The sequence below is a fragment of the Rosa rugosa genome, chromosome 1, assembly GCF_958449725.1.
Source record: "Rosa rugosa chromosome 1, drRosRugo1.1, whole genome shotgun sequence".
Taxonomy (NCBI): Eukaryota; Viridiplantae; Streptophyta; class Magnoliopsida; order Rosales; family Rosaceae; genus Rosa; species Rosa rugosa.
The window spans coordinates 27864454-27890609 of record NC_084820.1 but is presented as its reverse complement, the minus strand read 5'-3'; the positions used below and the strand labels follow the sequence as shown (position 1 = coordinate 27890609).

Sequence of the window (26156 nt, the reverse complement as noted above, 5' to 3'; positions counted from 1 at the left end):
CTTTACCATGAAGTAGGAGACCAATCAGGACTAGGGTTTAGAGGGAAGATACCCTCATGATGGTGTTGATACGTCTAGGCTACCAGAAATTGATCTATCTGGGAAGAGAAGAATTGAAGAGAAGAAGAAATGGAAAAGAAGAAAATCTAGAGAAGAAGACTCGTGGAGAGAGATGGAGGAAAAGAAAAAAGGGAAGGAAGTCTACTATAAAAACTTAAAAAAGATATTTATTTATTTATTAAGCTTCGGACCCAACAAGCTTTTTAATATTCAATCCTCAGACCGGGATGGGAGCCGACCGGGTTTGAGTCTACTATAAAATCTTAGTGATTTCATCAACATCAAGTCACCAACTAAACAGTTTTCCAGCAAATTTGAGTAGCAACTAGAAGTCTAGAAGTCTATAACAATAAGCAATTAAGCATAAAAAAGAAAAAGAAAAATTATCAAATTGCTTACTAGGCAGTGAGTAACATTATACTGAAGCAACAAAGTTAAATGAACTAAGAACTATGCAATTCAACAATTCTGCAAAGTACAAGGCACAATTTAAACTTTAAATAACCATTCAACAATTCTACAAAGGTGCAAAGCCACAAGTTAAACAACCATTTTGCAAGTCTGCAACTCTCCAAATCTAACGAATTAAAAAAAAAAAAATGAAGCACTGAACTAGTGAACTATCTGAAACAAATTAAAGTAAAATAACTCCAAGATCTAATTGCATAATACCAGCTGAAATCATCAAACACTTCATCAAAACTTTCAAGCATCAATTTTTTTCCTACACAAGTCATGAAACAAAATAGGCAAAGTCACATACACTGAATACTGGTATACAATGAGATAGGCAAAGATTCAAACCACACACATTCCCATACACGGTTAATAAACAAAGTACCTTTAGATTTCTTTGATGGCACTTTACTAACTTTATCAGCTTTTGAGGCTCTAGCTGCACTTGTCTTTGAAGGAGTTGCAGCCATCCTTGTCTTTGAGACTTTTGTAGACTTTGAGGTTCCAACTACATTTGTTGGAACATCTTCAGTTTCAACAACAACTTGTTTTCCCATGTCTTGTATTACTTCTACAGAAAACAATGAGACATTTAAATTATGATTAGAATCTCAGCCATCAAATTAACATGTGAAATATGGTAACAGCAGGGGGAAAAAGAAAAAGAAAAAAAAAAAAACCAAGATTCATAACAAATATTGAAAAGAACCTCTTTCCATTTTTTTCATAAAATTCAAGCTCTTCTATGCTTGGATAATTTTCAATGTCAAGTTGATCTTTTTTTTTCCTCATTCAATTTTGCAAACAAATTAATGCTTCCACAATTTTAGGAGTTAAAGAGCTACTAAAAGGGTCAATGACTCTTCCATCTATACTGAAGCAGGACCCAGATGCAACTGTGCTGACTTGGATAGCATGTACATCCCTTGCAAGAACAGCAAGGTTTGGATATTTGCAGTCATTTATCTTCCACCAAGTAAGCAGCTGCCAGTCTTCTTCTTCGTTGGGTTTCTCCATTGGATCAAGGAGGTACCTTTCCACTTCACTCTCAACAACAATTTCTTCAGATTTTGCTAGGGCTCTCTGCTACCCTTCTAACATCTCAACCATTTTCCCTGTCATTTTCTTGTTATTGGACTTGGGAAGATGTGGTTATTGCTTTTGTGCTGCTGGAAACACACAGCTTGTTATGTTGTTGCTTTTAGTCTTTGAAGAGGCATTGCTTGATGTTCCATACATATCAGTTAAGGACAGTAATAGCTTTTTAACTTCAATGTATGTACATTTCTTTCACTATAACAACATCATAACTCAGTATTTGTGAAAAAATATGACTTAAATTTTTCAACTTGAACTTGAGATCCAAGACTAGGCCTACTAACAACAACTGATTCATATCGTCATTCATTAATGCTTCCAAAATACTTTCTAGACTTTGATATCATTTTCACTGCCACATCAACCATTATTTTTTTGAGTTTCACTTCCATCACTCACCTCAAGCTGCACAAAGAGTGCATCAATCTCAGCTTGTATTGCCACAATGTCATGAAAAGCCTTATGAGCAGTGAAGTGTTTGGTTGCACTGATTCTCGTTGTGACGTCATAAAAAACCCTCAACAACTTAACAAAAATTTCAGCTTTATCCCAATCTGCGTCAACTGGAGACCCCACTCTTTTTCTTGGATTTTTTTTTTTTTTGAACTTCAATTTCAAACTCTTCTTCCTCCTCAACCTCTTCATCTCCATCAAAATAGCCTAAGTACTTCTGCTCCTTCTCTTTAGACAATCTATCAAAAGGTTTCCTCAACTCTAAAGTTGTGTCAAGCATTAAAAATATGGAATTCAATCGTGTTGGAACATCCAACACATGAATTTTTTGACTTTCCAGCTTCTCCTTTTCAATGCATAACTTAAAGCAGTCCAATTAATCTGTTGGAACTACTTCTAATATATTTCACAGCATTTCTAATTGGCGCACAGTTTCAGTCCATAATACACAAACCAGCTCTAACTATAATGTTCAAGCTGTGAGCAAAACACCTCACACGCAAGAAGTTGTCACCAAATATTAGGGGGTTCTTTTATCCTGCCATTTTCCTTTTCAGAGGTGGCGGCACATGGAGCCCGCACGCAACCAATTTTGGCAGCTCATAGGGGCGCATGCACTGTATTTCGGTGTTTTAATTTCACCTATTAGATAGAGCTAATTGATATGAACATGTCGATATGGTTTTTGTTGAAGTTGGTGAACGTTAGGTAATCGATCGGAATTTCTGAAGTATCTAGATTTCGGGGTATTATTCCTAATGATCTGACCGTTGGATCGACCTCATTTTTCGATAGGTTGTTATAGTCTTTGAGTCAACCTAACCTATGAAATTTGAGCTTTTTTTCAATATGATTTTGAGTTTTCGATTCGATTTTTATTATCGATAATTTATTTTTGATTCTTGAACATAGTTATTCATAATATCATTTCATTCAGGACAACGTGTAGATCAAACTCGAGGAGGATTTCATTGGACAACCGTCATGTCTGTAATTCTGTGAGTGGACCTTCGCTTTAAAATGAAATTGCATGCAGTGTGTGTGTGTGTGTGTGTGTGCATTGGATGGAGGCCAAAATGGCCTAACAAAGAAAGAAACTTAGCTCAGGCGGCTAGAAATAGTCTTGCTTCTGATAATGTCACACAAGTCATCAAGCAGGATATCCCTGACTTGTGGAGCAGGGTGCTCAAGGTAGTTTATGCATAAAATCGTCCTCCAAGCAGCAATTGGATAAACCATTGGCAACCTTATTTTCTTCCCTATATATATGGTGTATATCAGTTTCCAAGAAGAGACTTAGATAAGCTCTGCAACTGTTAAGACTAGAATAGAGAGGATAAAGTTCATTAGTTCCCCTAATCAAGATAAGCATTAGGGTCTTAGAATCACACTAACACAACACACTACTACAAAAAGTGCATCACACAACACTAATCACACAATGGAACAGAAATCATCTGTTGTGTGTTTAAGTAAACTCTATTGTACAACGGTATTAGTGATGTTTTGTTGTGTGAATGTTAAAAAAGTTATAACTTTTTTATCAGAACTACATTGCACAAAATAATTAAGTATTGTCCGTTGTCCGAGTCTTAAAAAATTTAGCGGCAGATTTCCCTCCACTCTGGAGTCTTGGTTGCCTCTTAAAACACTGAAATTCGGGCTACTAGGTACAACAGTTTCACTATTTCCGTTGTATGATTGAAAAACTGAGCACCAAAGTTTGAGGAAGCTTGCTTGAATGTCTTCCCCTAGATAGGCCTAGTGCAAGCTGTAAAAATTGTACAACAGATTTAAGCTTTTCTGTTGTGTGAACTTTAAACTGGGCGGCAAATTTTGAGCCAAACTGTTATAGTCGCCATGTTTCCCTCCATGATTTCAGATTTTGATTTTTAGTGTTGCACTCAGACAACAGTTGGTGAGGTTTCTGTTGTGTGAATAACTTTGAATTTTTTGCTAGGTTTAATTGCCATGCCACATCGTGTCCAAAAGGGATGTACTTACATAGGCATTTGCAAGCATAATTAGCTATAATGAACCACGCTCATGCTACCGTCAGCGGTACCAACTCCCGCCAAAGGAGTGACCTACGGGTACACAGCCATGCAGGCTACCGCCTGAGCCCCAGCTCACCCCCAGATCACCGCTGACGCGCCGCGCCAAAATAGCATCAGAAGCTCCAGAAGCTGGGGACTGAAGCATGTCAGTTCCACATCGAAAACATGAAGAAGATCAGCTCCTTCTTCACCTATAAAAAGGTTCTCTCTTCTCTCCTCATTAACTACGCATTTAATACTCTCCTACTGTTACTTTGTCAACATAAATACATTGACTAACTTAGGCATCGGAGAAGAGAAGACCGCCCAACGCAGTCTCCCTCTGACGCCCTTTGTATTTTACTTGACAGGTAGCAGAAGCTTTGAGAACATTGCAAGTATAGGTCCGCCCATCGGACCAGCGTTAGAGAAGGTTTAGCTACCGCTGAACTTTAAACATTAACATTGGCGCCGTCTGTGGGAATCCTTGAACAAAAGGTCATCCCACCACAACAACCACCATGACTAACGGTAGCGGGGGAATTGCTGAGGAGCAAGCGGATCAATCCGCCAACCCCCATCCCACCAACCCCGCGGATAACGTTAACCCAGCGGTTAACGTTAACCGGGCACTATTCAACACACTGGTCAACCCTGGCGCGGAACCCCAGGTTACACCCCAGATCCCGCCAGCCCAAACTATAGCGGAGGCTCAACCGAGCGGCAGCCTCCCACCGGTACAGGACCTCGCCGCCATGTATGAGCTGGCACTGGCGGACCTTCACAAGGCAAATAGGGAGCCCGAGCAGGAGCGCAGAGAAAAGGCCGAGGCCCAAAAGCAAGTGGCCACACTGATGTCAAGATTTGACGAATTGAAGAAGGCGCTGGAGGCAAACGCCAACCCAGCGCAAAGCGAGCAATCGCGGAGCACCAGACGCAGTCAACCTAACACCGGCGGATTGGTACCCGGACCAATCATTCAAATGCAGGTACCGCTGAACCCACCAGAGCTACGGGGAATGGGACCACCTCCTTCGCCCTGACTAATGCTGGAGCAGGAGGCGGAGTCAGAACCATACACCAACCGCTCAGCACTCAGGGCTAGAACCGAGGGTAATATACCTGCCCCCAGGCGAGGGATGGTTTAGCGAAATGTCCAGGCGGGACCCAATGGAGACACAACCGCCCTAATATTGGAGCGGATGCAACAATTAGAGCAAAGGCTAATCAGGGCAGAGGCAGGCGCCCCAGCGCCAATACCAAATCCACTTTTTGCATCCAGGCCATGACCATTCACCGCCGGCATCCTGCATGCCATCCGCCCGGCACATGCAAAGACGCCAAAAATGTCACATTATGGCGGCAAGACCGACCCCTTTGTCCATATGGACACCTTTAAGAAAGTCACCAATAACAAGGGATTCGATGACGCCAACCTCTGCCACTTGTTCAGCGAAACGCTGAATAGTGAGGCGATGAGTTGGTTTTTCGAGTGCTCGCTGGGATCCATCGACTCATTCCATGCCCTATCAAATGCTTTCCTCTCTCGGTTCATACTATTGGCCGCCGGACAGCACAGTACAACTCAGCTGTTCAGCCTCAAGCAGGGGGAGGAGGAAACATTGAAGGCATTTGTTACCAGGTGGCGAGCGGCCACATCCCAGTGCCGCGATCTTGATAAGACAATGGCGCTGGCAGCTTTCAAGCAGGGACTCCTCAAAGGGCCATTTCCCTATCACCTCAATTACAACCATCCAAACGCCGCTTACGACCACGTCATGAGCCAGGCTGTCATCCATGCACAAGCAGAATTCATCACATACGGAGAAACCCCCCACCACCACCAACACCTGTAAAGTCCACCCAACCCTCCGCCAGCCATCAGGCAACCGCTAGCAAAACATCTGCTACCCCGCCAACTAATAAGAAGAGAGAGTGGCAACAGGGTAATTACCAGAGCAAGCGGCAGAATGACCAATACTACAGCAAGGGAAACCGCTCATCTCATGGGGATAACCGTAATAAGCAGACAGAATCATCCCAGCGGTACGCAGTGTTTACAGTCCTCACGGCCTCATACGAGGAGATATATGACCAGTGCAGGGATCAGATCCTGCAGCCACCCCCAATAAAATACCCAACAGTGGGCAAACCCAGAAACATTGGCAAGTGGTGCAAATACCATGAGGACAGCGAACACAATACCAATAACTGCAACGCCCTCAAGACAGCCATTGAGACCTTGTACCGAGATGGTAAGATAGAGCAATTCAAGGTACACCAACCACCACCCGTGATCGCCAACATTGAGCCCATGGGCCGCATCAACACCATCGACGGTGGTGCTCCAATCACCGGCATGTCTCACAGGGCAAAAATGTGCTACACACATGCTAACCACCCCAAGGAGGTGTGCAATATCCGCTATGAGAGGTCCGCCAAACTCCCAAAATCTGGTTGGGAGCCCATCACCTTCTCAGAGGAGGAGGAGCGCGGAGTACATCTACCCCACGACGATCCATTCTTGATCGACGCCATACTCGATAAATGGTCAGCGGGAAGGATCCTTGTCGATAGCGGGTCCGCCGTAAATGTCATCTTCCACGGTTGCTACTACAAACTTCAGCGGAATAGAAAGCTACTACAGGATCATGAGCCATTGCTTAGTTTCTCCGGTGACGTCACACAGCCATTGGGTTTTGATTACATGCGACTAGCTATCGGCACCAGTCCATGTAAGGTGGAAATCCATACAGAGTTCATCATTGTGGACTGCTTCAGCTCATATAATGCCATCATCGGTCGACCGACACTTAACAAGCTCAAGTGCATCATCGCCGAATACATGCCCCTCATGAAGTTCCCTACGCCCAACAGGACAGGCTATGTGAGAGGAAGTCAACAACTGGCACGAGAGTGCTACTCCACAATCGTGGCACGGTCAGCGCGCCGCCATGAAATCCTAACGGTGGGAAACCATGCACCGCCACCAAACATCTTTGAGGACCCCAGGGATGACGAGAAGAAATAGGTCAAAAAAGAGCCTGTCAACCCAGAAACATCCTTAAGGGTTATCAGCATCTCCAACGAACACCCTGAGCGGACAGTCCGCATCGGCGCTCAGCTAGACCCAGAGGTAGCGGCTGAACTCACCCAATTTCTACGTGATAACGCCGCAGTCTTTGCATGGTCCTACGCTGACATGTCAGGCATCTCCCCTGAGATCATCACACACAAGTTAAGTATCAAACCATCCGCCTACCCTGTCAACCAGCAGCGGCGGGCCTTTGACGAGGAGAGATATCGTGCAATAGGGGAAGAGGTGACCAAGCTCTAGGGCATCGGATTCATCCGCCAAGTCAATTACCCTCAGTGGATTTCCAACTTGGTCATGGTAAAAAAACCCAGCGGAAAATGGCGAATGTGCGTCGACTTCAAGGAGCTTAACGAGGCATGCCCCAAAGATAGCTTCCCGCTACCTCGCATAGACCAACTGGTCGATGCAACCGCTGGGCACGAGCTACTCAGCATGATGGACGCGTTCTCCGGCTACAATCATATCAAAATGCACCCCGGTGACTAGGAGTGCACCTCCTTCACCACCGACAAAGGCCTATACTGCTACAATGTCATGCCTTTCGGTTTGAAGAACGCCGGTGCAACTTACCAGCGGCTGATGAATGCTATGTTCGCTGAGCATCTGGGCAAGATCATCGAGGTTTACGTGGACGACATGTTGGTAATAAGCATAAAGGCCAGCGGACACGTGGCAAACCTCAGAATCATATTCGCCATCCTCTTGGCTTACGGTATGCGCCTCAACCCAGAAAAATGTTTCTTTGGCGTCACCGCCAGCAAGTTTCTAGGTTACATAGTCAGTGAGCGGGGCATAGAGGCCAACCCTGACAAGGTACAAGCCATCCTCAACATGAAGGCTCCAGAATGGAAGAAGCACGTCCAGAGCCTCCAGGGCAAGTTAACCGCCCTCTCTCGGTTCATCTCCAGACTCACTGACAGATGTCTCCCATTTTTCAAAGTCCTGAAGACAACCCACAAGAAGGTCATTGACTGGAACCTAGAGTGTGAGGCGGCGTTTCAGAGCCTGAAAGAATACTTGGCAGCAGTCCCGCTCCTCTCCATTCCTGTGCAAGGGGAGACGATATATATATACCTAGCGGTATCACAGTCAGCGGTAAGCTGCGCCATTGTTCGGCGGGACGGCCAGGATGAGCTCCCCATATTCTACACAGGCAGAGGCATGAACGGGGCTGAAACAAGATATCCCCCCCTGGAGCAGTCGCTCTCGCACTCATAGTCGCTGCTAGACGCCTCCGCCAGTACTTTCAGGCCCACACAATTCATGTCTTAACAAACCAACTGCTGAGGCAGGTACTGCAGAACCCTGAGCACTCTGGGCACCTAAGCAAGTGGGCCATCGAGCTCAGCGAGTTCGACATCGACTACAAACCAAGAACCGCCATGAAGGGCCAGACGGTGGCGGACTTCATTGCTGAGCTCACCGAGCGTCAAGTTGAACCCAACATAGGGACAGAACCTAGCATGGAAGTGATAACCGCTAAAGAACCAGTCCCCCAGCAGTCAGACTGGAACCTACCTGTGGACGGCTCCGCCTGTGCCAAGGCCAGTGGCGCCGGAGTCATCTTGACAGGCCCAGAGGGATTGAACGTGGAATACGCGTTGAAGTTCAATTTCAAAGCCTCAAACAACATGGCGGAGTATGAAGCGCTCATTGCCGGCTTACTCCTCGCCATTGACTCAGGAGCTGACAGTGTCAACATATTCAGCGACTCCCAACTTGTCGTTAACCAGGTCAATGACAGTTTCCAGGCCAAGGACCAGCAGTTAGCGGCATACTTGGGATACATCAAGACGCTCCTTAAAAAATTCAAATTTCACACCATCACCCAGATCCACAGGGAAAAGAACGCCAAGGCTGATTCACTGACAAGACTAGCAACCGCCCAGCCACACCAAAGTCCAACGGACACAAGGGTGGAGTGTCTTGACAGGCCAAGCATCACAAAAACCCTAGCGGAGATCTTCCACATTGAGGTCAACCCTAGTTGGATGGACGAAATCATCGAATACAAGCGCAATGGGACACTACCAGAGGACAAGGTCGAAGCACGACAGCTCAAGCGGAGGGCAACTCGCTACAACATCCAGAATGGCAGGCTTTACCGCTAGGGGTTCACCCACCCCAACTTGCGGTGTCTAACCCCAGAGGAGGGAAAGGTCGTTCTGGCAATGATACAAGGCGGGGAATGTGGAAATCACTCGGGCGCCAGATCTTTGGCCAACCGCACAATGCGGCAAGGCTACTTTTGGCCTACACTCGGTGACGACGCCAGGAGAGTATCCAGATATTGTCACAAATGCCAACAATATGCTGATCTCCCTCACGCTCCGGCGGAACCACTGTCGATCATCATTGGTCCATGGATTCACTCAACTTGGGGCCTAGACCTGATGGGAAAATTCCAAACCGCCAAAGGCCAGTTCAAATACATCATTGTTGCCATCGACTACAACAACAAATGGATAGAGGCGGAGCCACTGACGGCAATAACTACCGCCAAGGTAACTCACTTCCTCTGGAAGAACATCTACTACCTCTATGGTGTCCCCCACACCATCATCACGGACAACGGCACACAGTTCAACAATAAGGAACTCATATCGTTCACCGCTAACCTGGGCACCAAGATGAAATTTGCATCTGTCGCTCACCCCCAAACCAACGGCCAAGTCGAAGCAGCAAACAAGATAATCAAGAAGCTGCTAAAAAAGAAGCTCGACGAAGCCAAGGGTTTATGGGCGGAAAAGCTTTCGGAAATACTATGGGCCATTAGGACTACCCCAACTTCCGTCACTGGTGAAACACCATTTTGTATGATGTTCGGAACTAAAGCCGTCCTACCCATCGAGGTAACTCAACCTACCGCTAGGGTCGAAGGCTACTGCCTCGAGACCAACGGCGAAGGCGTCAACCTCGATAGGGACCTCCTAGAGGAGAAACGACACAAGGCCCATTTGCACAATTTGCAAAACAAACAACGGGTATCGCGTTTCTACAACGCCAGGGTCAAGGCCCGGAACCTCCAACTGGGGGACTGGGTAATGAAGCAAGTCATACCACCGCCAACGGCACTCCGCCCAACATGGGAAGGTCCATACAAAATCGCAGAGGTCGCCAGCCCTGGCACATTCTACCTGATGGATAAGGATGGCGTCACAACGACTCACCCTTGGAATACCGAACACCTTCGGTTTTACTACAAATAGTTATGCTGCTACCCTAGCGCATCTTGACTTAGCTAAATTTTTGAATCAATATTTAGCTAAGGGAAGCTACCCCACGGGTACAACCCCGCTTTTTGTAAACGTTGATACATCAGCTATCAATGAAAAGAGGAATTATTCAAACCATTGTCTCCAAGTTCTAGCACAAGAATCAACTGGCAACGCCAACAATGTTCGGCGGACCACGTCCGCTACATCGTGCACTTGGACCAATTTTAATCCCTTTAATGTTTCATTGAGTCACAAAACAGCAGTCAAAACGCTAGCGGTTCAACAGTTTAAACAATACAATCAGTAAACACAATCATATCACAAACAAAGAAAAACCATCTGTATATTACGGGTCGGGACTCCCCGCCCAAATATAGTCAAATTACAAGAGGGCCTTAGCGGCGCCAAAAAAAAAGAAAAGGGGGAGACAAAAGGCTCCAGCGGCACTACTTCAGCCCACAAGGCCATTTTTCTGAAGCAACAGCGACGGGCTCATCCTCCGGCGGCGGTTGTTGCTCTGATTGGCGGCTCATCTGGTCAGACCCACGAGTGGTTGGGCTTGGCGTTATTATGGTACCATCCGCTCGGGTGTGAGCACCCATAAAGTTAGCACGAGAAACTTCGGACTGAGTCGGAGGAGGGGTCCGCTGAGGGTCGTCCACCGGACGAGCACTACTTTCTCCGCTGCCTGAGCGGGCACCCCTAACCTGGGCAGGAGCACCCTTCGCGGGCGGTGCATTCTCGCTTGGCGGTGCATTCTCGCCTGGCTGTCCGGCGGGCTGGGACGCCTTGACCCAGTCGATGGCGCCCTTTTTGTTCAGCAGCTCCACGTTGGCGGTGGCACCAACTTTCGCCGCCTCAATCATCGCATGCTTGTATTCCGCCGACTGCTTAAACTCAGCCACAGCGGCGGCCCTCACACGGTTCCCCTCAGCTTCCAGCCGAGCAACCTCATCCTCCAGCTTCTTGACCTCAGAGGATTTGGCTGCAGAATCCCGCTGAAGGATCTCAACCTTATCCTTCGCCGCCACGCGATCCTTCAACAGGGCTATATCATGCTCCAGCTTGGAAACGTGGTCATTCCGCTCCAAGTCCCGCTCAAAGGCGACAGCTAGCTTGCCGCGAGCATCCGCAGCATCATAGTCTGCCTTGGTCAGGCGCTGCTCTACATCCGCCAACCTATCCTTGGCCTCCCTCAACTCCTTCTGGAGACCCTTGACCTCCTCCCTAAGCTGCCGCTCAGCCCGAGGATGTTTCGACACCGCCAGAAACATCTCGTGCAGTCCAACGGAGAGATGCCCAAAGGCCGAGCTGTAGGACGATTGATCAACAGCGGTCGACCGAACAATCCCCTCCAGGCCGCCAAACCCGAGCCGCTCACAGAGATGAAAGAGGAACTCCCGCTCGTTATCAGTCATGAACTCCGCATACGCGGCAAACGAGTCCAAGTCGCTCGCTGGCACCTCCTTGTCGGTAGCAGCAGCCACCTTGGACGGAGCCTGTCTTGCTCTCTTCTGTTGACGGGCCCCAATGGTCTCCACGTCGTCCTCTTCCGCCACATCAGCGTCGTTCTGGCGATGCCTCCTCTGAAGCACCCCTCCCCTGGAGTCGGCTCCCCCTTGCGGCGCCGGCTCCGCAATAGTGACTACGCCAGTCGGCGGCACTACCTTCTCTTTCTGGGGCCCACGCCGATTGGCGGGCACTCTCTCTTTTTGCTGCACAGTGGCAGCAGGGGCCTTACTTCCGCCGGCTGCCCCGCGGTCTAAACCAGCCCCCGCCTGTACGACGGGTGAACCATCAGCGCCAAGGTGCAAGTGATGCGGCATCGGTAGCACCACCGGAGCCTCAGACTGACTCAGCGCCAGCGTCTCTAGAGCAACAGCGGTCTTCTGGGCCGCCAACCCATGAGCATACATGCTCTCCAGGAAATTATCGATCTCAGCGCGGTCCATGGCTTTATCGAACGCCTCACGGCTCGCTTTGTTTCCCGGCGGAGAATCTATACAAGCAAAGAGTTAGCTCGGCGAAAAACAAAACGAATCACACATCGGCGAAGGATACTTACCAAGGGCTCGCGTCAGCGCTGTAGATCGACCAACAACTCCCACCTGGTGAGTAGGCGGAGATCTAGCAGGTTGCGGTTCTGCCAACAACCTCGAATTCTGGCCACGCGACACTCTTCCTCATGCGTCAGATTATATCGCAGGCCCGCTACAAAAAAAAAAAAAACAAATTGTTAAGCGTAGCTCATTATAGCTAATTATGCTTGTAAATGTACATGTATGTACACAAACGAAAGTCAATTACAGCGGAAGGAATTAATGTGCAACAAAACCCGTGAGTAGCGAAAACCACCGACAACCTCGGATAGGTTGAAACTCCGACTTAATCCTAAACGTCGGCTCCCCCTCGTTCGACCCCGCTTGATACTCCCATCCGGCGGTAGCAACACAGAAGGTTCCCCGCCAGGGTGACATGGAGTCCTTCAGATTCTCGATCACTTGTCCGCCAGGGTGACATGGAGCCCTGGCGGCGACTCAAGTTCACTTGTCCGCTGCATCCTTGGTGCCTCACATACACCAACTCGTAGAAGTGCAGCTCCTCCGCCACGGTTGGACCCTCACAGCCGGACAGACGCCAAAGTGAGTTCAGCGCCATCAGCAACCGCCACATATTAGGGCAAATTTGCCCAAGGGCCAGCCCAAACTCACAAACCAAAATCTGGAGATTTGGCAGCAGCGGGAATGTCACTCCCTGGCGGAAGATTGCCTCATGCACGGCGGCATGCCCCGCTGGCAGGATCGACGCTCGCTCATCCTTTAGCGGCGGTCGCAGCTTCACTGCACCCGGCAGGCGGAACACCCGCTTCACACGATTGACGGCGGCCACCGTCATCGGTCCCCCCGCCTCGTCAACCGACGTGCCGTCGGCAAGAAACCACGCTGACTCAACCTCTTCCCCGCCAGCCTCTCTTCCCCCGTCAGCGGAGCCGCTAGCGGCGCTATTGCTCGCCAACCTCTCCTCCCGCCTTTTACGAGTGGCGGCATCCTCCCTTGCCCTAGAGCTCTCAGGACGACTAGCACGACCCATGGCAACTTCCCAAGGTATGGTCTGCAGCGGCACGATGTCTACCGGGTCGGACAGTGAGGTTCCTGCAGGGGCAGACAGACGCAACGAGTCAATAAACACCCTATCCGCCACATTGAGCGACACGTCAGACCCGGAATCCTCACTACTCTAGATTTCTACGACGCTAGCCATCCCAAACCCTAAAACCCAAACAAGTCAGTTCACACAAGATCTAAACTATCACTATGTCAGTTGCATCCAAGAACATCAAGAACAGCTGCCCAGAAAACACCAAAACAAGAACAAACAACCCCCAAACACTCAGCCCAGATTCGACCATCTAGCAAATCCCAAAATCCCAACTCTGTCAAAAACACCAAAACCCATCCCCCAAACTCGCTTTACACACTCAGAGCACACCGGGGAAGAACAGAGCACCCCAAAATCAAAAAACCCAGAAACTGACAGAAGCAAACACACAGAAATTCAATGGAACAGGGATGAGATTCAGAATACCAACCTCAAAGGTGAAATCTTAGGTGTGATCGAAAGCGCCTGTCTTAACCGCAGAGGACCCTCGTGCTTCAGAGATCGATAACTTCACGAAATCGTAGCAATCTTCCTCTCTGAATGCGAGAAGCTTGAAGACGACGATACTAGGTAAAAAAGTACAAAGTGTCAAACCCTCCAGATTTCCCTCTCTTTTATGTCAACATCAAACTAATCTACGATGTTCGCTGAAAAACGACATCACACCACAACCGTACACGTGCCCTACAAACGCACCTACTCTCCGGATTAACGCCTCGGTTAAAAAATCAATAATTACTCGCATTAATGGCGAGGCGACGGGCGTGCTGAAGAGACGTTTTAACACACGCTAATCCAATACATGTCGGCCACGTGTCAAACACCGTCACACGAAGCGTCTGTACAAGATAACCATCGAAAAGGAAAATCGTCAGTCATCGGGACACTCAGCGAGATAGTCTCCGCTAAGCGCAACTCCGCTAGCGGAACTTCTCCCTTTCCATCTTGCAAGCGAGATAATCTCCGCTAAGCGCAACTCCGCTAGCGGGACTTCTCCCTTTCCATCTTGCAAGCGAGATAATCTCCGGTAAGCACAACTCCGCTAGCGGAACTTCTCCCTTTCCATCTTGCAAGCGAGATAGTCTTCTCTAGCGGAACTTCTCCTTTTCCATCTTGCAAGCAAGATAGTCTCCGCTAAGCGCAACTCCGCTAGCGGAACTTCTCCCTTTCCATCTTGCAAGTGAGATAGTCTCCGCTAAGCGAAACTCCACTAGCGGAACTTCTCCATTTCCATCTTGCAGGCGAGATAGTCTCCGCTAAGCGTAACTCCGTTGGCCGAAATTCTCTCACCTCGCAAATAAGTCCAACACCGCTAAACACAACGCCACACACCAGGCTACTGTCAACGGCGGGTCCTTGCAACATTGCAGGTCACTTATCATCAGCGGAGGGACTTCCGCCAACGACGATTCCGGAGGCAACGCCTCACTTGGACAACGACCACAACGTACGTGGCGTTGCAGTCAAAACATGGTCCTCCGGGACAGGTAGGGGGATCCATCAACAGTCTTTGACGGCCTGATCAGGCATGTTGACCCCCGCCAACTGGGTATCAAAGATTGGGCTCGCTACCCAACACCCTCTGCTCCGCACAGCTCCCCTCAGCAAACAATACACCGACCAAACAGAGGTCTATCTTAGCCGGGGACTGGGGGACTCCCTGGGGGGCCTAGCAGGGGCCCACCCGAAGGGGCACAAAGCGTTCGTTCAGTAAGTCAAGGTTGACAACGCACTGACGCTAATTATGCTTTGTCAAGACTGGCGGAAGCAATGCTTCGAACCGCTAGGCAACTCCCCAACCAAGATTGCCCTCCTTGACTGGGGACTTGGGGGACTTGTACTTACATAGGCATTTGCAAGCATAATTAGCTATAATGAGCCACGCTCATGCTACCGTCAGCGGTACCAACTCCCGCCAAAGGAGTGACCTACGGGTACACAGCCATGCAGGCTACCGCCTGAGCCCCGGCTCACCCCCAGATCACCGCTGACGCGCCGCCACACGCCTCGCCAAAACAGCATCAGAAGCTCCAGAAGCTGGGGACTGAAACATGTCAGTCCCACATCGAAAACATGAAGAAGATCAGCTCCTTCTTCACCTATAAAAGGTCCTCTCTTCTCTCCTCATTAACTACGCATTTAATACTCTTCTACTGTTACATTGTCAACATAAATACATTGACTAACTTAGGCATCGGAGAAGAGAAGACCGCCCAACACGGTCTCCCTCTGACGCCCTTTGTATTTTACTTGACAGGTAGCGGAAGCTTTGAGAACATTGCAAGTATAGGTCCGCCCATCAGACCAGCGTTAGAGAAGGTTTAGCTACCGCTGAACTTTAAACATTAACGAGGGAGAAAAAAGAAAACAAATTAAAACCTAGCTAGCCTCTCGACCCTCTCTCTCGACATAAAGCATCTCGACCTCTCTCATTTTTTGAACCCTCTCGACCCTCTCTCTCTCAGTCCTCTCTCAATTAGATTTGGATTGCTGTCCTTCACCGTCCTCCTCCGCCTAGGTTTGTCTGCAGTGCCCCTAATACACTTTCTCTCTCCTCCATCTCTCTCTGAAAAATTAGGATTAGAGTTTTTTGCTGAATCCCCAAATTGTGCTGAAGAGATTGGCGGTGGTTCGGGTTCGGCGAACTAAAGACCATCTCGCTTTAATTTGCCATCAACATGTCATCAGTCCCTTCAATTTCAAGTCCTTCACCTCCATCAGTCCATCGTTTCCTTGTCTCTTTCACCGGTTATTCTCTTAGCTGGGCCGATTGAGGTTCGGACTCTCGAGAAAGCTCTCAGGTTAGGTATCGTTTTGGGTTGATTCCGATTCTTATTCCCTTCTATTTTTGCTATTATGATAGAGTTATGTGTTTTTATTTGCATTTTTTTTTAAATTTAGGTTTGCATTTCACCAAAGTTCTTCAGCGATGGAGGACATTGAATGCCCCAGATCCACTTTCTCTCTCCACCTCGCCTTCAAACTAGGGTCAATTGAAGAGATGCAGAAGACGAAGGTGTCCGAGAGCGGAGGCCAACATGCTGTTCTGCGCTGACGAGGCAGCGCTGTGCTTCGATGTCCTTAACCTCTTCATGGTATTGTTGTTTTCGATTCTAGTTGCTCCTATATAGTTGTACAATCTGTATCAGATTCCCAATTTGTTGGCCTCTAGTTGTTATTTATTTTTTCTGCCGCAGGTGACAGTAAGAGATGCTCTAAACTCTGCCTTCGATGAGAAAATGTATGCCGATCTGAAAGTGTTTTTGATGGGTGAAGAGGTCAGGAGACGTGGATAGGTTCTGTTTTTGTTGATATGAGACCCAACTGATTTTATTTTCGTGACCTTGATCTTTGCTCGTTCTATTTGCAGGTTGGGCAGTATCAATGTGCTTACAAGGTTAGAACTACTCATGGAAAGAAACACATTTGAAGTTTTTTGTTTCATTTTATTCAAGAACATATGTGAACTTACCTATCTTCTTCATCCTCCATTGTATATAGATAACTGAGGACTTTTGGATAAGTATGGCCTTGAGAGGGTTCTCGATACCTCAATCACAGAGGTGATTCCTGTTACTTGACATGCCAGTTTAAATTCATTCTTTCTTACTTATGTTCAGTAAAATTAGTAAAATTATTCTATGTTGGGAATGAGATAGAACAGGGGTCCTTTGGCATTTCAATGGTCATGTTTTTGCATATGTTGTGAAGGGAATTATGGGAATGTAGGTGAAGCATGAATGCACACAATTCAAAGAATTTTGTCTAGCAGGAAATGCTGAAGGGTAAAACAAACATGTCTCTTGTATATGTACACTTTATACTAGTAGTATTACAACTAGTTCTTCATTTTCTCCCTGTTGGGGCTTCATGATTATGATTTAATTTTGTAGATGCTTCAGGGCTTTCCAGAGAGCGAAACATGAGCATCAGGCATTAAAGAGGCAGTTTGAAACTCATTTCTAGGTACCTCTAGACTCTTTCTTTGTTTCTGGGCAACTGTACGCTGTGTTCGATTAATTAAGTAACTCTTGGGCTATTTTTCTTTCATATATTTGTAGTTGAGAAGACAAGCTGGAATGGCACAAAGGTCTTGAATGCCACATAGATTGGTGATTGCATGAGGTGCCCATATAATAGGGAGAAACTAGTTGAGAACCATGTATTTTGTCAATCTCGTGAACTCCTAGCTACGTAATATATGTTTTACACTTCAGTCTTTGTTGGTTTCATTGCTGACCATAGTTATTGCTTCATATATGGTTCTCTTTGTGTTCTCATTTCTCCCTATTATATGGGCACCATAGTTCTTGCTTTATATGCTAGGAGTTGTTATCCAGGTGAGTTGTGATTGGATATGGACTCCCTTATGTCAATTATGGGGTTCTAGTTTAGCTAAGGCACACTGGTTGGTTTTCTTGACAATCTTTTTCGGTTTGGTTGTAGCTAAAGATCTCTGTAGGCACACTGGTACTCATCTATTCAAAGTGTTAAGATTCCTTCCAGAGTATGGGGGTGTAATACCAAATGGATTAGAAGGGGGCACATTTCAGGTTGAATCAAAAGTAGTCTGTCGAGCTCCTAGTCTTGTGTACATGTGTCAGTGAGTGACTTTGGTGTTGAAATTAAAATGCAGATGCCAGAAATGGATGGATTTGAGGCAACAAGGGAGATAAGGAAAGTGGAGAAAACTCACCATGTCCACATTCCGATCATTGCATTAACAGCTCATACACCAGGTGAGGAAACAAGAAGGATGTTGGAGGCCGGCATGGATGACTATTTGAGCAAACCCTTGGAAAAGGGTCGTCTACTTGAAACAATGGGTAGACTGGTAGGGAAGCAGTAGAATTGTTGGAAGCTGCAGTCATGGTTGTCAGAGAACAAAGGAAGAGAAAAAAACAAACAGGGCTTTTCATGTAAGTTTCGTTCAATTCTGTATCTAGTGTTGATCATCAGTTGCAATATAAGAGAAGTCTCTTAAAATGACATTCTAAAGTGAAAAACTTGTGAAGAAAGTAAATTGTCCTAAATAATGATAACCGCATGGGTTTAGTTATTATGTTAATTGTCCTAAATATGATGTTTACTTAATATAGGGTTAAATACTGTTTACTCATTGAACTTTCAGAGAAAAAACAGTTCAGTCCCTGCCTTTTCAATTTCACACGTTTACTCCCTCATCTCTCAATTTTGAACCAATAGGTTCATTCCGTCGAAAACTCTATTAAAATGTCTATTATACCCTCAGTTCATCTTTTTTCTTTTTCTTAATTTATTTTTTTATCTTTTTTTTTAATTAATTAATTTTTTTGAAAAGATTTTTTTCTCTTTTGTTTTGTTTTTTTTCCTTTTTCCATCTATTCGATTCCGATTTCACTTTCCACGATGGAAAGTGAAATCGGAATCGAATAGATGGAAAAAGGAAAAAAAACAAAACAAAAGAGAAAAAAATCTTTTCAAAAAAATTAATTAATTAAAAAAAAAGATAAAAAAATAAATTAAGAAAAAGAAAAAAGATGAACTGAGGGTATAATAGACATTTTAATAGAGTTTTTCGACAGAATGGACCTATTGGTTCAAAATTGAGAGATGAGGGAGTAAACGTGTGAAATTGAAAAGGCAGGGATTGAACTGTTTTTTCCCTGAAAGTTCAAGGAGTAAACAGTATTTAACCCTTTAATATATGTAGCTCCTTAAAGTGCCTTCCAGTTTGCTGGTATGAGCGTGCATGCTAACTATGATTAAATGTTTCAATCATTGTGTGTGTCGTTGCATTGTTTTTGTTTATGTTACCTAAAACACTCCAATGCTGGTCTAGCGAAAAAATTAAGTACACTATATTAGACATAACTCAATCACAGTTCTGTATTATGGAATGACATATAATATCAAATGACTTGTTATATGACGTTTCAATTGTTTCAGGAGTATACATAGCATCCTTGGTGCCCACTGTTTCCCTCTAGCATGTTTAGTTGAATGTATTATCTTTTAAAGATCGATGCATTATTGATGAGTTAAGCATATCTTCAGTCGTTTATTCAAAACTCTAATGTTTTAAGAAAATTCTGTCTTACTGCAATCCTTAAAGATACTGATATCTCCAGTGGTATATTTTTTGCAAATATAGGATTTTTGGTTATTTCATTGATGCCCATATGAGTATATGCTAAATCTTTAAAGCACAAAGTTAAATAGACCTTCACTCGGTGGTTCTACTGAATATCGTGATGCAAAATTAAGAGATTTTGGTTTTGTTGTTTTTTTACAGGGAATCTGACATCTTGTCTCCGACAGTTGAACTAGAGCCAACATAGCAAGCGGTAAGTCTGTGAAGAGGCTGCTATGCTTTACTGATTGAGAAAGTTGATTGCTTTTTATTTTGAATGTAATGTTCAAAACTTTGCTTAATTTCTGCAGGTTGAGGCTGTGAAGTGTAAAAGTGAGCGGCTCAAGTCCAGTAGGCTCAAAGAGATCATTTTGAAAAAGATGTTGGAACTGGAGGACAAGCTGTTGGATGCTCCACCCGACACACTAGGTGTTGTTGCCTTAGCACTACACTATGCAAGTATGACAGAACTTTAGTGCCAAATATTTTCCTATCGCGACGATTTGATTGTATCAGCTTTTGCTATCTTTCAATGTAATTAGCTAGAATGCAGCAGCCATCAAGCTAAGCTAGAATGCCTTCTTTTTTTGTTTTATGGTATGGATACGTGAATGTATAGATGATTGACAAATGCTAGCTCTTTCGGTACATTAGATGGTACAAATGCTAGCTCTTATATTGAGCATTATTTTTGTGCAAATATTTCAGGCAAAGAATCGATAATAAGCAAACAATAGTGAATTACATTACGTTGTATGAATATGCATGTGTCGTTATCACACAACAAATCACTTATAATCACACAACAATACCTATAAAATTTTGTTGTCTCTTTAGTACTCACACAACAGAAAGAATAGATATCAGTTGTCCAATATTAAATCACATAACGGTATAGAAACAATATGTTATATGACTTGTGAAGAATTCAACACTCAGCCTCACACATACAACAGTTACTTTATGATATCTGTTCTGTGACGGAACAACCAACAACAGTTGCCATATTTTTCTGTTGTATGATAATGTTTCTGGTGGCTTTCTCCGGGTACTTCACACAGAATGCTATACCGTCTGGGGTATCGATCCAACTCCTAGATCCTGAATCAAGAACACAGCGTTAGAGGGGTAAACCGTACCGGACGGTTTACACCTCTCCGATGCCTGAGTGAGAAACTAATAAATGTATAAAGTAAATAGTGGATGAAGGAGTTATTACCCGTAAAAGGTAGTTGTACTGATGCTTTAATACTAGAGCATGGGAAATGAGTTTCCCCTATCTTCGATGTGGGACGCAGGTTGTTCTCCTGATGCCTCATCAACCTTACGCTGTGTAACCAGATGGGTTGTGCTGGCCCTGCCCCGGGCCCTGGGTGCCTGGGGTGACATCCCATATGAGCCCCGCCATGGTGGGTCGTGAACCTGGCCCATGGCATAGTAGCTGGGAGTACCGATGGGGCCCAGCCGATAGTGCCAAACCTAGTTAAGACTTCCCTAGTATGTACAAGTCCCCCAAGTTCCCGTTCAAGATGTTTCTTGGGTGGGGACTTATTATTTTTAGTCACAAGGTTTGGCACTAGTGTGCCTGTAGGGAGTCCCCCAAGTTCCCGTGCAAGAGATGTCTTGAGCGGGTTACGCTGTAGGTAGCTAATCTACAGTGCTCCCAATTTAACCTGTAAAGGTTAAAGGAAGATCTCTTGGTACCTCTGGCGGACTTGAGCCTCTGATACCCGATGGGATAGGATGAGGACTTGATCCTCTGATACCCAATAGGGTAGAATGAGGACTTGAGCCTCTGGTACCCGGAAGGGTGAATGAAGGCTTGAGCCTCCGGTACCCGGAAGGGTGAATGAGGGCTTGAGCCTCCGGTACCAGGAAGGGTGAATGAGGGCTTGAGCCTCTGATACCCGATGGAGTAGAATGAGGACTCGAGCCTCGGATACCCGATGGGGTAGAAAGAGGACTCGAGCCTCGGATATCCGATGGGGTAGAAAGAGGACTTGAGCCTCTGATACCCGGAAGGGTTGGTGGTGCATGTCAGCCACGTGGGGCAGACTGGGCTGTGCAATAAATGCCCGTCTTATCAACTGACAGTTTTCGAGATGTGGGACACGTGTAATGATCCTGTGGTTGAAGGCTTTTCGGCTTCAACGGCCATGATGCTTTGGAGATTGAATTTAAGAGGGAAACTGACTGTTTCCCTTCTCACTATTTGCGAATTTCTGAAAAACGCTGTGTTTCTGTGCTTTACTTGAGGCTCAATCGTGGGGAAAGCTTTGGCCAGAAGAGCGACAGTAGAGAGAAAAAGGTAAGAGAATGTGGTTTGGGTTTTTGCAGTTTGCTATGTTGTTTGTTTTGTTTTTGGGTTTGCATTTTTCTGGGTTTTGCTTGATTTGTGTGGGATTTACGTTTCTTCGCTTTTGCCTGTGTTTCTGGGTCTATTCGGAATGAGTAGTGTGTGAAAGTGGGTAAAAATTGCTACGGTCGATTGGGTGTTCTGGGTTTGTAGGTGTTTCTGGGGTTTTGCTTGAATTTCTGGGTTTTGCTTGAATTTCTGGCTTTTGCTTGAGTTTCTGGGTTTTGCTTGAAGTTCTGGGTTTTGCTTGAAGTGGGGAGTGATCCGTGCTTCAACATGGTCTTAGATCTGGTTAGGCTAACCCTTGTGTTTCTGATTCCAGATATAGCGAATTTTGAGGTCCCGGTTGTCATAGTTCTAGGATGGAATCAGAAACCAAGGCCGGGGATGCGGGATCGTCGTATCAGTCTTCTGCAAGGCAAGCGGAAGCGGATATCGACCGGTACCTGGCTCGAAGTAGAGCCGGGAAGGAATTAGCGGAGAATACCGGATCCTCGACTGGGGTGTTCTTGGAGAGTAGTGAGGAGTCCGATGAAAGTGAGAGCGAGGATGGATCTGCGGAGGCACCGGTAGTCACGGTGGCAGTTCCCGAGGGCATCCCGAAACCTAGGTACACATTAGTGGACGGGACCGTATGCGACGAACCCGGGAGAAGCATGACAATGAAGGAGATCATCGCCATGAGACTGAAGTGGGGAATACCGGACGAGGTAGAGCTTAGGCCTCTCAAAGCTGGAGAAATGGCTGCGAATCCTCCCCCGGGATGGGTGGCGCTGCACGAGAACCAGCTCCACCAAGGGCTATCATTACTGCTGCCCCGGTGCCTACAGTATCTGTTGCGGATGCTGAATCTGTCACCGGGGCAGTTGACTCCGAATGCAGTTCACCAAATCTATAGTATGATGGCCATGTGGGACTTGTGCCAGTAAGGGTGGCCTTCCATAAATGAATTCCGCACGGTATACAGGGTTCTGTATTCAAGGAAGCTGTCGTGTATGGGTACCGTGACGTTTGCCGCCAGGGACTATGAGCCTTTAGTTACCGATATGCCTACCTCAATGAGCAAAAGGTGGAGGAATTAAGAATAAGAAGTGGCACCTGACCGGTACCTTCCAAGCTATCGGGGACCAGGCCTATGCATTATCCGAGGTGGAAAGGAAGAGGATAGCCGGGGTATACACTGTTTGGAGTGAGGATGAGAGAAGCTCTTATAGATTCATCCGGTACTCTGTTCTTTATAGGTTAGGGCTAGGGAGACTTCCCGGTGAGGCTTATATATCTGTTGAATATGTGTGTCATTCTTGTCCTTTTACCCTAGTGACTAACTTTCTGACTGATTGTAGTGAAAGCGCCGAAAAGGAAGCCCCGTAAAGGTAAGGAGGACGACAGAATGGACGACAACTAGCTGATGGAAATGTTGATGGGCCAAGGAGAAGACGCCCTTCATATTGAAGTCGACCTGGGGTCGAAGGCTATGGGTCGGTCCGTTGAAGAAACCCCAATGGAGATCACTGATGCAGGATACGGGGAACCTGACCCTAATGCTCCCGTGACCCAGGTCGAGCAGCCTTCTGCCGGGGATGTTGTCACTATAGCCGATACCGGAAGGGAGAAGGTACCGCCCTCTGTATCTCTTTCTTCTCGGTCCGCCGGAAGCGATGAAGCCTTGCTTCCCGGCGAGAAGAAGAGATCACATAGGCACCGGCACCGAAGCTGGGATAAGCAGGAGGTGACGTATACCGGCCGAGATGTTAAAGAATCAGGGGTGAAGAGGCAGAAGAAAAATCACCCGGGACCAGAGTCGTCGCTCTCGCTTGGCATGTTGTCTCCCGCCATACCGGTAATCTCCAAGAAGCCCATCAAGCAACTGTTGAGTGAGTACGGGGTTGCTGATGAAAAGTTCGTGCTCTCCATGCTCGGCGACCTGAAGGACATAGACCCCGACCGGGTGCGGGCCAAAGATAATACCCCTCAAGAGAATCGCCGCCTTGCCCGGGAGTCAATGATGCGGGTATGGGTTAGCTTGCAACTCTATATATATATATATATATATATATATATATATTTTGTGGTCTAGCTAATGGTGTGCTTGCAGGCAATTTACAATGTGTACGCGATTGATGCCAGCGAGGAAGATACGCACCTGAAGGAGGAGGTTAGCAGTCTCTCCGGATAGGTGAAGTATCTGCATGGGGAGAAGGCCAAGCTGGAGAAGGAGCGGGACTCCTTGAAGAAGAAGATTGAGTCCTTGACTCTGATGGTTACCGAGCTGGATGCAGCAAAGCAACGAATCGCGGAGCTTGAGGGCGAAATGTCTGAGGCGAGGGATGAGGTGAAGAGTGCTCGGGACTCTGAAAATGAAGCTGCAGAATCTGCCACATCATGGAAGGCGAGGGCAGATCACTTCGAGGAGCGCCTTCCTGTGGAGAGGCACGAGGTCGTGGAGGAGTACAAAGGCTCCCAAGAGCTTATGGATATGCTGATTGCTGCTTAAGACAAGGCCGTGATCATGACGTTCAAGGAGTGGTTGGCAGCCGGGTATCTAGATGAAGCCAAATTCCGGCGGGGGCTTCTTGAGAAGAAGAAGAAAGACCAGGAGGCGGCAGCCAAGTCTGGTGCCGGTGGATCCGAGAGTACCGGCCGCGACCAGTAGTCCTTGCACTTCCCCTTTTTTTTTTTAGTAGAAATTATCCTTGCCCTGAACAATGGCTTAATTCCTTTGCCTGGTAGTCCAGGCTTTTTGTGAATGGAAATTTTTTTAACTTGAATGGGAATTGGAAAGGAATTAAAATTTCTAGGATTTTATACCTTGCTTTTAAGCATTTACTTGCATCGCTTATTACCGGAATAGAGTAATTGACAATAGCTATGTCCGGGAATGCCCGGTGTAGGTAAAAAAAGTGCTAGAAATGGTCTGAATAATTCATTTTTCCATTCAAGTACCACATGGTAGTTAATACAGAATGAGTACCCGATGGGTAGCTTGCCATAGCTGTATGGTCAAAAAGCAAAAGCTAGGACAAGATGCTCCGGGAGCTACTTGTAATAGTACCGTAGGCGCTGGGTATTCCATGGATGCCGGGAAACGACTCCGTCCATGTCCCGGATGTAAAAGGTTGCGGGGCTTACTTCTTCAATGATCTCGTAAGGGCCTGTCCAGGATGGATCCAGTCCCCGGGGCTCTGGGTAGACCTGCTTCATGACCCAGTCCCCCAACTTCAGTGTCCGGGATTGTACCTTGGCATCATAATAACGAGCTATCCTCCGCTTGTTTGCCAAGTTATGCATGTGTGCCACATCTCTTTGTTCCTCGAGTAAATCAGCATCGAGCTGTAGGCCCTCTGAGTTGGTACCCGCATCGAAGTATTCGATCCTGGGACTCTGTACTTGTGTTTCAATAGGGAGAACCGCTTCAGATCCGAAAGCCATGCAGAATGGGGTCTCTCCGGTGGCCTCCATTGCCGTGGTCCTGATAGCCCACAATACTTCCGGGAGCTTCGCAGCCCAAAGACCCTTGGCTTCGTCGAAATTCTTTTTTAGTATCTTCTTGATTATCTTGTTGACAGCCTCGACCTGACCGTTGGTCTGGGGGTGAGCCGGGGATGCATAGAGGATCTTAGTGCCCAGGTTTTCTGTGTAAGCCCTCAACTCATCATTGTCGAACTGGGTACCATTGTCCGTGACTATGGTGTCCGGGACTCCAAACCTGCAGTAGATGTTCTTCCACAGGAAGTTTTTCACTTTTTCCGTGGTGATAGCGACAAGAGGTTCTGCTTCTACCCACTTTGTTTGGTAGTCCACAGAGACAATGGCGTATTTGAATTGTCTCACTGCTGTGGGAAGTTTACCGATTAAGTCCAGGCCCCACTGACAGAACGGCCAAGGTGCAAGGAGGATGGAGAGGGCAATGGGCGGCGCCCTTGGGATATTTGCATACATTTGGCACTTGTGGCAAGAACTAGATATTGTTTGAGCTAGGGCCGACATGGTTGGCCAGAAATATCCTGCCCTTAAGGTCTTGTGTGCTAAAGACCGGGCTCCAGCATGGTTACCGCATACACCAGCGTGTATGTCCTTCATTATTTTGTGACCGTCCTCCGGTGTTACACAC

The 26156-nt window shown here is 46.7% G+C and overlaps 1 long non-coding RNA gene across 8 annotated transcripts; it reads left to right on the top strand.

Moving 5' to 3' along the window:
* The first annotated feature begins 15947 nt into the window (after window positions 1–15947).
* Window positions 15948–20438, top strand: LOC133724500 (uncharacterized). 8 transcript variants are annotated; one of them, XR_009853744.1, is made up of 12 exons: window positions 15948–16378; window positions 16479–16672; window positions 16775–16855; window positions 16948–16974; window positions 17079–17140; window positions 17289–17362; window positions 17480–17543; window positions 17639–17917; window positions 18024–18130; window positions 18214–18496; window positions 19852–19903; window positions 20001–20438. It is a non-coding gene; the product is annotated as an uncharacterized LOC133724500 (long non-coding RNA). The 8 variants fall into 8 exon arrangements; XR_009853741.1 differs by having other exon boundaries at window positions 17471–17543; XR_009853742.1 differs by having other exon boundaries at window positions 17242–17362; window positions 17471–17543.
* Window positions 20439–26156: the final 5718 nt, after the last annotated feature.